An 11,931-nucleotide genomic window follows, 5' to 3' on the forward strand; every position below is an offset into this window, starting at 1 on the left:
CCAAACCTAAGAAGACTTCTCTGACTTTTCTATGTGAGATTCATAACTGTTTTTACTATTTAACTCATAGCTGATTAGGATTTCTACAGCCAAAATCACATGTATGGATCATTTTAACTTTTAATATGTTTCAGAGAAGTCAGAATTTATTCCATTATCGTACACTATTTTTCAATGCAAGAAATTTATGACTTCAATTGACCAGGCAAGAAAACAGTAAAAACAGGGATTAAAAAAAGAAGGGAATATATAAGAAACATTTCAGAGACGGACTCAACAGAACTTGGGGACTAGAAATGGGAAGGTTCAGAGGAAGGGTAAATAAAAATGATTCTGTCATTTCTTGTTTGTGGGACTGGGAGGAAAGCTACACTCTTGGCGATAATCAGATGAGCACCAGGAATAGAAGCAGGATTAGGAGGAAAGATGACCAGGTTCTCTACCCTGGAATTGGTGCTCATGGGATGATAGTGATGAGAAGATAGATACCGAGCAAAGAAAATTTGCTCACATGTTCAGAATCAAGGTTAATCTCAATTGTAAACATGTGAGTAACACACATAGAGGGGAGTGTTTGACGATTGCCGTGGTGTAAAGACTCTCACCATGGCCAATGTCAAGCTACCAGCTGCCAAAATGTCTGACAATTTTACAGTTGAGAGCCAGTAAAACCTGGTTCTAAAACAACTCAGGAGTAGAATAATCACTATTATTAATAGTGGAGATACATGCATGAACTCATTACATATACGCATATATGTATATGTATTTACATTACATACATAATGGATATATAAAATATAGACTATGTAGAAAAATATATACATATACATAAATATAAACATAGTTGTAAATGTATATGATACATATATCTATATCTATATCTATATCCCCAGTTCTTTCCACTGAGGGCCTGGGAGCAGCAATACCCCAGTAGAATGAGTACGTTATGTCCAGATCTTGATTTCTAAATTTCATGTTTCACTGACTTAGAACCAGGAGGCCCTGGAGAAATGATTCATTCAGTGGCTAGGGCGAGAAAAGTATAAGATGAGCCGGATACCTCTTTTTGAGCTGTACAATAATGCAGTGTTCAGATAATGAAAGAAACATGTGAAAAGGATACTGAAGCCATCTCAGAGAGGCTCCATCTGACCAATTCTGAGACAATTTCAGGATTCAAAAAAGAAAAAAAAAAATGACAACAACATATTACAATCCACTGAATAACATAGGAAGCCATGACTTGATTCTGAGAAAAGTCAGTAAACGAATTAAAACTTGGATGAAGAATTAGGCAGTGCCCTAGTCTCAAAATACCTCCTCACAAAATAGTGATTAATGGCAAAAAGGAAAAGAGTAACTTTATCGTGAATAATCCTGGAAGTGACCATATTGAGAAAATGACCACAATGAACATTTTGGTAATGGGATCAAATGAAACCATCAGCCACTGGATAGGATACAATGAAAAGTACACACTGCCATTTCTATATTTCTGCACAAGAGGAATTAACCCAAATATAATCCTGAAGAAACATCAGAATAATCCAGTTTACAAAAATAACTGGCCCAAAAGCTTGAAATGTATCAAGGTGGTAAAAGTGAAGGAAAGACGGAAGAACCACTCCAAATCAAAGGCAACTAACAATATTTAACAACTAAATCTAAGGTGTGATTTGGTGTGGATTCTTTTGCTGTAAAGGATATAACTGAATACCTGGTGAAACTTGAAGGGGGATCTAATTAAATGAGGATTAGATAGTAGTAATATATATTCTGAATTTCTTTACTGTAGTTCTACTGTAGGAAATACACATCAAAGTATTTGGGGGTGAGGGGATGGGGCATTCTGTTGGCAACTTAGACTCAAATAATTCAGGAAACAAAAGTTTTTTTGTACTGTACTTGTAACTGTTTTTTACATATAAATTTAAAATAAAAAAAAATCCAAATATATGGTGATGGAAGGAGAACTGACTCTGGGTGGTGAACACACAATGGGATTTATAGATGATGTATTACAGAATTGTACACCTGAAATCTATGTAATGTTACTAACAATTGTCACCCCAATAAACTAAAAAAAAAAAAAAAAAAGTCCCCCCCCAAAAAAAAGTATATTTTACTTTCCCAATTGTTATAACTCAGCTGTAAGATTAGTTTTAACCACAAGTTAGTTTTTTACAAGTTAACTACTTTACGGTACATATCTTAACTTAATGGAACTATTCTTGATATATCATTTTAAACTTTTTTTCCTGGTTAATTCACATTCCTGATGCTTATTCTTACATCAAACATCAAAAGAGAGTTGGCAATTACCTGCCCTACGGTTTGACTAGAGGAAATGAGGCAAAACTAGTTTAGTAATGAGTATTTACTAATAGACAACTAGTTGTTGAATATCTGTGGCATGTAAGACACCCCACAAAGTGCCATCACATGCATCCCAGATTTATCAGCAACAGAGCTGGACCAGAATTTTAGTTCACCCTGTATTCACCTTGTATTTTTTTTTAACAGCTTGTTCTTCCAAACAGGCTTCATTTCAGTAGCCAACTTCATTCAGTTAACAGTGGCTGTTTGGAGTGTGCTATGTTGAGAACGGTGAGGAACAGACCCAGCCTCTTAGGGAAGAATCCCTTTCCTGATGATCCATTCTTCTGGGGGTTTGGTGGGGAGCAAAATGTGTGCTGTGTATTTGCCAACATTTTTTACAGTTATTTTTAATTAAATTTATTGGGGTGACATTGGTTAATAACTTTATATAAGCTCAAGTGTACATTTCTATAATACATCATCTGTGTATCCCATTGTGTGCTCACAAAGTCAGGCTCCTTACATCACCATATATTTGATCCCATTTACCTTCTTCATCCTCCCTCCATTCGTCTTCTCCCTGGGGGTGGGCAGAAGTTGTCTGTCTATGAGTTTGTTTTGGTTGTTCATTTGTTGCTTTCTGTTGTACAACCCACATATGAGTGAAATCAGATGTTCTTCTCCTTTTCTGCCTGACTTATTTTGCTTAGCATGATATTCTCAACCTGGAGGACCATGGGAGAGACCATGTTGTGAACCAAGGATGGCTGTCATCAGTACTGGGCCTCGGGTAGCTCTGCAAAAAGCCAGGACACCCTGAGGCCTGCTGCCACCTGCCAGCTCCCTGAAGGCTCAGCCACTGATAAAGCCTCATGCAGTGCACAAGTTGGATGAGACTTGAGTGGGAAGAATTGTGTTCACCAGGTTAACATAGATTCTGGTTTGGTGTCAGTGCTGAGCCTGGAGCTACTCAGCAAAAGTCTCAGAGCACACCGAGGCTAGTTGCTGCCCTCCTGGGGTCTTCAGACTCTGATAGCTTTCCAAGAGAGAGTAACAATGATGCCGGGGCTGGCTGCTCATGAGAAAGTGCCTCAGGCGTTATGGGAGTTGGGTAGGATGGGTTCCCAGTGAGTCAGCAGCATTAAGCAGCAGAGCTCACCAGACCAATCAGATTCAGATTTGGCCGTATGGGGGAGGGCTCAACACAGGAAATGAGGTGGCTGCTTGCTGGCTGCACAGGAAGAAGCTCCTTCACAGGGAAAACGGCGACTGTCCTCCAGCCCTTGCCTACAAGCCACACACTTCAGCCTGCTTCCCGTATGCCTCTAATACACCCCCGAGTCACTGCTCCTCCGCTGGAGCTCAAGGTGAGTGCCTGCGAGCGAGTGAGTCTCTGTGTGAGCCATTTAAGAGGATATCTGGGTTTCCGGCAGCCTTCCATCCTACCTGGGTGGTCAAAATCTCCGCTGTTTTTCACAGCCAGATGTTGTGGGGGCTCCTCTTCCTGGCACCAGTATTCCAGGTTGGGGATCCTGGTGTGAGGGGCTGGGGTCCTTCGCTTCTCTGAGGGGAACCTCTGCAGCTGAGATATCCTTCCCAGTTCTCAACCCCCTGTGGGGGTTGAGAGGCCAGCCTGTTTCCCATCTCCGCCCCTGCTACCATTCTTTTCATGTCTTCTTTATAGCCTTAGTTATAAAACTTGTGTTCAGTGAGGCTTCAGATGGTTCTCCAGGTTGATTGCTCTATAATATAGTTGTAATTTTAATGTGTTCATGGAAGGAAGCAGGCCCAGTGTTTATCTACTCTGCCATCTTGGATCTTTGCTATTCTTAATTTTTTGAGGAATCTCCATACTGTTTTCCGTAGTGGCTGTATTAATTTACATTGCTACCGGCAATGTATGAGGGCTCCTTTTTCTCTGTAGCCTCTCCAACACCTGTTATTGCTTGTCTTGTTGATAATAACCATTTCTAACAGGTGAGAGATGGTATTTCACTGTGGTTTTGGTTTGCATTTCCCTAATAATTATTGAAGTTGAGCGTGTTTTCATGTGTCTGTTGGCTGTTGTTTGTCTTCTTGGGAGAAATGTGTTCAGGTTCTCTGGCCATTTTAAAATAGGATTGTTTGATTGTTTTGTTGTTGAATTGTAGGAGCTCTTTACATATTTTGGATATTAGCCCCTTATTGGAAGTATTGTGTGCAAATATCTTCTCCGATTCTGTTGGCTGCCTTTTTGTTTTGTTGATGGCTTCTTTTGCTGTTATTTGCCAACACTTTGACTGCAAAGTGTTGTCTTCCTAAAAATTAAATCTAACCTCAGGGGCAACTAAAATGAAAGAAAGGACCACATCCCTGGATTCTTATAAAATACGTTCAAAAGAACATCTAAGAAAAATTTAAAAGTTAGAGAAGCTAGCAGGAAGTGATAACTATGTTTTCATCCATTTACTGCATTCCTACTATGTGCAAATCACTGTACTAGGCACTAAGGAGAATATATATATATATATATATATATATATATATATATATATATATATATATATATATATATATCCCTTATCCTTGAGCTCACGATTTAGACGGGGTGGAGGAGCAACATGCAAAGGACAAATACAGAAACACAGAGAACAGAGCAACTTCCACCAAAGACAAGTGGGCAAGGCACTGGATTACGCAAAACCTGCGTCTTAAATGTTACGAGTTTGTCTATCGGAGGAGGAGGAGGAGAGCATTCCAAGTGGAAGGAACACGATGATAAAGTCAAAGCTGTGAAAAAGTCTGGCCTGTCTAGGGAATTTGGGGGTCGAAGAACTGGGGTGGGTGTAGGGAGAGAGAGCGAGTATATGCTCCCATGCACGGTGACATGGGAGGGGCAGGCCATGGAGCTGAAATAGTAGGTCGGTACTAGATTGTGAAGGGATTTCCTGCTTAGCTCAAGAATTTTAATTTTATTCTGAAGACAGTGAGGAGCCAGTAGGAGGTTTTGTAGTGAAATAAGTGCAAACACTGATGGCGTGCTGGAAACTGACCAGTCAGAAAAGACCAGAGGCAGGAGACCCGTTCAGAGGCAGAATGAGACCACAAGTAAGGCAGAGATGATGAGGATGGTTTGGAGGGCAACATGGAAAGATGTTTCTTTGATAAAACATCAGAAGGATTAGTTAACAGGTATGACGACCAGATGAGAGAGGGGAACGTGTGGAGTAGGACACAAAGACATTATTACGTGGAGGGAAAGTCATTTAAAATAGGTCACATCAAGGAAAGCAGGTTCAGGAGAGGGCAATGAAAGGACTAATTCTCAATGGCTGTGCTGGGCTCTTCACATTTAATTTTATAACAAACCCATTTTGCAGGTGAGGGCACTGGAACTTGGAGAGCTTACATATTTTTAACCTAAATCACACATTTGGTATGAAACTTTTGCATTGTTTTGACTGTATTAGATGTATAGTGGCTATCTGACAACCAGGTAGGGGGTTCGAGCAGGACGTCTGAAACATGGATGTGACGATAAAAAGAGTTCGAGACACAGGTATAGATGTGGGGCCAACAGTCTGAAGCCATCACAATGGAAGATGGCCCAGAGGGAGAATAAAAACAGCCGAAAGGAGGAGCCTCCATAGTAAGGAGCTAACAGAAAAGGAGCCACTGAAACAGATAAGATAAATATAGTCAAGAGACCCCAGGGAAACCAGACTGGAAGGCTCACGTTTCCAGAATCAAATTCTATAAAGATCACACGTAAGATAAGGTCTGAAGGAGGCTATGGGATTCAGAAATTAGAACTCAGATAGAAATGATTCATAACCTTTAAAAACTCTTAAATCTATACCATGATTTAAAACGTAGTTTGGGCTGGCTAGTACATTCCTTTAGAAAACAGAAAAAAGCGGGCCACAGAAGCATGACCATAAGATGTCTACAAAGGAAAGGAAATAACTCTGAATTGTAAACGTTTGAAATGTAATGAATTTTCAGCTATACTTTCTGAACATTCCTAGTGTGGCTACAGGGCACAGTGACAAGAGCCCAGAATGGACAAGTGTGTATTAGCTCTGCGTATTCGCACCTCTGAGTCACTTCACTCCTTTAGATCGTGGTGTGCGTATGTGTAAAAGCATAATCTCTGAATCCCCTCCAGCAATAGTTTTTGATTCTATGGCAGAACTAAGACAACATTAACCAGCGGCCCTAAAACACACTTGACATTTCACAGGATAATTAAGAAACCTAAAAAAAAAAAAATGAAGTGCACTGCAGCTACTATTTGAAATCGATACATTTTTCATGTGCCATTTAAAAATCCTGGTTTGGGGCTTAACTAGAGATTTATTGCTGTTGAAGTGAAATTTTTAAAGGGAACCATTTATTTGCTTCTGCCAGTAGCATGCCGTGAACTTTGGTTTTTAGCACTTATCTCTTGGTATATGATAGAGAAACTGGCCTAATATTTAATGCACAGGGAAAGACTTCTGTCTCTCACAGACACCCCCACCCAATTTTTCAATTTCAATAACTTCATTGGCAAAAGAACATACCAGAAGTGGCCAAAATTAATATGTCAAACAACTCATATGTCCAGTGTATCTCTATTTTCAATTGGACAAGCCAACAACTGACTAGAAAGAATTGGGATGTGAAGAAAGAGGGAAATAGAATGAAAACAGTGATTTTTAAAGTAATACTATGCCCTTAACAGTAGGTAGTGAAACACCAAAATAAAACAAACAAACAAACAAACAAACAAAAACAATTATAAATTAGTTACAATAACAAACGATGAATAAGGTATTTTGAAATCACCCCTAAAATAAATTTAAAATAGAATGCAAAACATCAAACTTTCTCATCACTTCTTAAGAGAGAGAAAGAAAGAGAGAGAGAAAGAGAGAGAGAGAGATCCCAGAGGCTCTGAACTACACTATTGGCAAAAACATAAGTCACTAATGGGCATTTTGCCCAAAATATGATTTCTTCAAAACAGGATGTCCACCATTCATCATAGACCCATTAATTCTATTCCCGCTATAAAAATCACATATGGTTTTCACAACCAATCTAAAATGAAAGGACTAAATAAAATCACAAAGTAGTGCACATAATAACTTGAAGGTAGCACAAAGAAAATATATTTTTAAATATTTTATGTTTTTGTAAAAGCTCACTCGTTATTTCAAATGAAATTTCACACTCATGGTCGAATGCAGTCAAGGACCAGGAAAGGAAAGAATGAAGGCTTTGCAGGGTGATTAGCAGAACGTGAGGGGAGTCCGTGGGAAATGGTAGCAAACATGTCGACCAAATCGTATGGTCAGTTGGGCAATAAACGGTCTTCTATCTTCCTTTCTCTTAATGAGGAGAAATTAGGGAGGCAACTGGATGTCCCCCTACAGTGGTCCATGGAAGCTCAGGAGAGAACCCCTGAGAACCCCAGGAGCTTATGGGCAAGAGAGAGAGAAAGGATCACAAAAACAAAAGGCAGCACCCCCACTCTGGATGGCTTTCCCACAGCTGTCACTCATTACTTCTGTGGCAGGGACAAATGCCACCCAGCTGTGTGTGTGGACAAAGGCTGGGGTGACTGTCCCTGGGTGTTCTCTGCAAAACCAGGACTAGACTCAATTGTTAAACTGACCTGGGAATTCTAAGACGTATCAGCTGGCTGGGAGGTCAGGGTGGACACCTTGTCACCTGAGCCCTTGACTTATGGAGGTCCCATTTGAGGGGCCTGACAATTGTAAAGGATGTGTTCACTTGTCTCTGGAAAACATGGTGACTTTCATCTTCTGTAAGACTTGCAAGTGTGTTAGGAAACACCACCTAGAGCTCACGTAGATCTCAGGGGACTGAGATCTACTGAAGGAAGGTAATTCGGGACAGCTTTCTAGAGAGATGCTAACCAAGTGTGCCGCATTTGGGCCTCATTCTGGGCTGCGAATCCTTTTCACAGCAGTTGTAATTCTGTGCTGTGTGAAAGACATTGAACTCATCTGGTTGCAGCCCAATGGCCCATTTTAACAAGTGTGACAGAGATAATGCGTGCAGGAGTCTGCATCTTACCCTCAGAGTAGGAATATGCTAAGGTTACACCTTCTCTTCAGAAGAGTTCATATGTGTGTTGCTGTAGAAACCTCTTTCTGAGGGTAAATTGGGAAGTAAAATCAAAATGTACGTCACAGTACATTTGTTCTCTGTAAATACAATTCTAGCTCTTCACGTGTTAAAATTATTCAGAGTTAAAGTCTGGTGAACCAGCTGTCTTTGCGTATCAGATAATCTGAATTCTCTTGACATGTTTGCATACTTTCGGTCTTTTCTTGAAATGTTTGTATGGTTTTGGTAAATCTGTTCGCTTATCGTATAGCAAGAAATCCCTTTTATATGATAAAGGCTTTTTGTTTAAATATACCCTGGCTGATATCTGGACGTTTCCTTTTACGTATCACAGTACTGTCAAGTCTCAATAGCTAGATTGCCAGTCAGCTTCATATTGCGTTCTCAGTGCACGCTGTAATACTCCAGTTGAAATACTCAACTTCCTGTAAAGAATACATTGAATATCCTTACCACTGATAATGATCTCTTATTCAGTTCTTAGTGGAGAAAAAATGCTACCAGGAAATATTTTACTTCACTTTTAGGATGACGGACGTAATAAAGCTGATTATAAAAATCCGGACAGGAGAGTAAAACAGTCTCTCTCACTCATACCCCAGCTTTCTCTCTCCTCCCTCGCAAAGTTCCCGTCTCCCCAACACAGAAACATATATGATTTATTGATTCATGCTTTCTTCTTGTTGCCCTTTTCCCTCTCCCACGTAAGAAAGTACCACGGCTATGGCAACTCCCTGGCCTTAGGAAATGTTTATGTGGGTAAAGCAACAAATGGCTTTGGGACAGGAGGTGAAAGGCTGAGTGGTTTCCCTAGGAGAATAAAACCTTAATCCTGGTGTTCCCAGCCTTAGCAATGCTTTTTCAGGCTTTAAGAGACCACACACATATGGACAAAAGGATTATTTAGGGAGAACTGGATACTGGAGGGTCTCCCCTGACTACACTGCTTTGTGTAAGGAGACCCAGATCTTGCATGATTTGGAATGAGGTCAAAGAGCTCATGACAGAATGGATATCCTATCAGCCCAAAGGGTCGGGGACAGAATTGAAGATTGTCTATATACAATATTTAGATAGATATTCCATGCACGGATCAGTTTGTAGAAATTTATAACCATTACATGCACCCACCCCTCCATCTCTGGCAAAACTATACTAGTCAGACCGTAAATTTATTTAACTTTACATTTTATTAAAGGCTTTTACATAGACTATATAACTTGCTCCTCACACAACTTCACGAGTACACTGTAGCAGAGGTTGCGATGTATCCCAGAATACATAATTATTAAGTGACAGGACAAGTATTCATTAAAATAAAAAATAAAATCTAGATTCCTTTCCCTTACACTATATTTGGTATGTATATACTCAGCACTCACAGGCCTGACACTCTTATCTAGGACACATACATATGTTACTGTTGGGCAAACTGCAGCCATAAGGGTTTTAAACATGAGTGATCCATGTATATTCAAGCAAATGTATTTCAAATTTCACGAAGTAGAAGGTCATTAAAAGCTTAAGATAACTAAAACACTGCATGAACTGAGTCTTTTGGGATTTCATTAGTGAAGTTCTCAGTCTCTTTTCCTCCTTCCTTCCCTCTCTCTGTGTCTCTCCCTCTTCAAAGTTCGAGTTTGTAACTTTAAATAAAAGAGGAACGAGACTTCTGCTATGACCAAGATAAGCAACTAGCGTAACAGCGACCCGATTTGTTCTTCGACCTGAAACAACAAAAAAGCTAGACTATGTGTAAGTTTTCAGATATTGGACATGGGCAATGCAGGGCAGTCATCCCCTGAGGAGAAACCCACGAGGGGAGATCTACAAATAACCAGATCATTGTGTGAAGAGAGTTTCTGGACCCCGCTGGGAGTCCAGAGCTCAGAGGTCACAGACCAGAGTGTTAGGGAGCTGCAGACAGTGCCAGAGCTGCAGAGGCTCTACCTCATCGTCAGACGTGTGCGGAAAGTATGAACCACCTGAGAGGAACGGAAGGAACAGTCACAGGCGTTCACGGAGGGCTTGGGAAAGTGTGCGCTTCTACTAGCCAGAGTGTAAAACCTCACAGCCCAGCACGTATCAGCTAGAGTCCTCCAAGACACCTTGCTTGAGTCGTGGGGCAAAATTAGTCCGGAGCAAAGACTGCTCTGATACCACCTAAGAAGACAAAGATTGTTACCGTAATAAAAGAAAAAACAAAACCACAACCCTGTCAACCTAGAATTCTATGTGTCTTTCAAAAATAAAGGCAAAATAATGCTCTTTCAGACATGCAAAAGTGGAAAGAGCAGCAGAGACCTGCGCTATCTTACATGTTAAAGTATTTCAGGCAGAAGGAAAACAATACCATATGGAAATATGAGACTATATTAAGGAATAAAGAGCACTGGAAAAGGTAAATATATGGGTATAAGAGACTTAAAAATGACTAACAACATACAGGACGTAGATGATCTGACTTCAAGACTCACTACAATGCTCCAGTAATGAAGTCAGCGTGGTACCAGCTGTAAAGACAGATAAATGGATCCATGGACCATAGCAGGGTCCAGAAATTAACATACATATGCAGGAACAACTGGACTTCCAGCCATTCAGTGGGGAAATAACAGTCTTTTCAACTACTGGTGCTGGAATAACTGGATATGCAAAAATGAACCCAGATACATACTCTTACCATATGCAAAAATTTACTTGAAATTGATCACAGACTAACTATAAGACCTAAAGCTATAAAACTTCTAGAAGGAAATATAGGAGAAAATCTTAGTGACCTTGGAGTTCTTAAAATTTCTTTATCAAAAGCAGAAAATGTAAATGAAAAAAATGAATAAACCAGACTTAAAAAACTTTTGCTGTTTGAATTACACTGGAAAGAAAAAACTGCAAGCCACAAACTGAAAAAAAAAAAAAAATTTGCACAACATCTAACAAAGGATGAGTATCGTGTGTACATATATACACATAAAACCTCTTACCGTGCAACAAGAAAACAGCCTAATACAAATGGGCAAAAGATTTGAATGGATATATAATCAAAGAATTTATACAGATCACAAATAGGCATATAAAAATTGCTTAATATCATTAGTCATTAGGAAAATGCAAAGTTAAAATCACTATGTGATACCACTACACACACATGAGAATGGATAAAATTTAAGATCGGCCTTATTGAGTGTTGTCAAAAATCTGTCATACAACTGGAACATGACCGCGTTTCCCCAAAAATAAGACCTAGCCGGACCATCAGCTCTAATGTGTCTTTTGGAGCAAAAATTAATGTAAGACCCGGTATCATATTATAACTATATTATATTATGTTATGCTATATTATACCTGGTCTTATGTTAAAATAAGACCGGGTCTTATATTAATTTTTGCTCCAAAAGACGCATTAGAGCTAATGGGCCAGCTAGGTCTTATTTTCAGGGAAACTCGGTAGGACGAGAGCAGAGCAGCAATTTGGTCCAACAGAAAGAG

The sequence above is a fragment of the Rhinolophus sinicus genome, linkage group LG12 (assembly GCF_036562045.2).
Source record: "Rhinolophus sinicus isolate RSC01 linkage group LG12, ASM3656204v1, whole genome shotgun sequence".
NCBI lineage: Eukaryota > Metazoa > Chordata > Mammalia > Chiroptera > Rhinolophidae > Rhinolophus > Rhinolophus sinicus.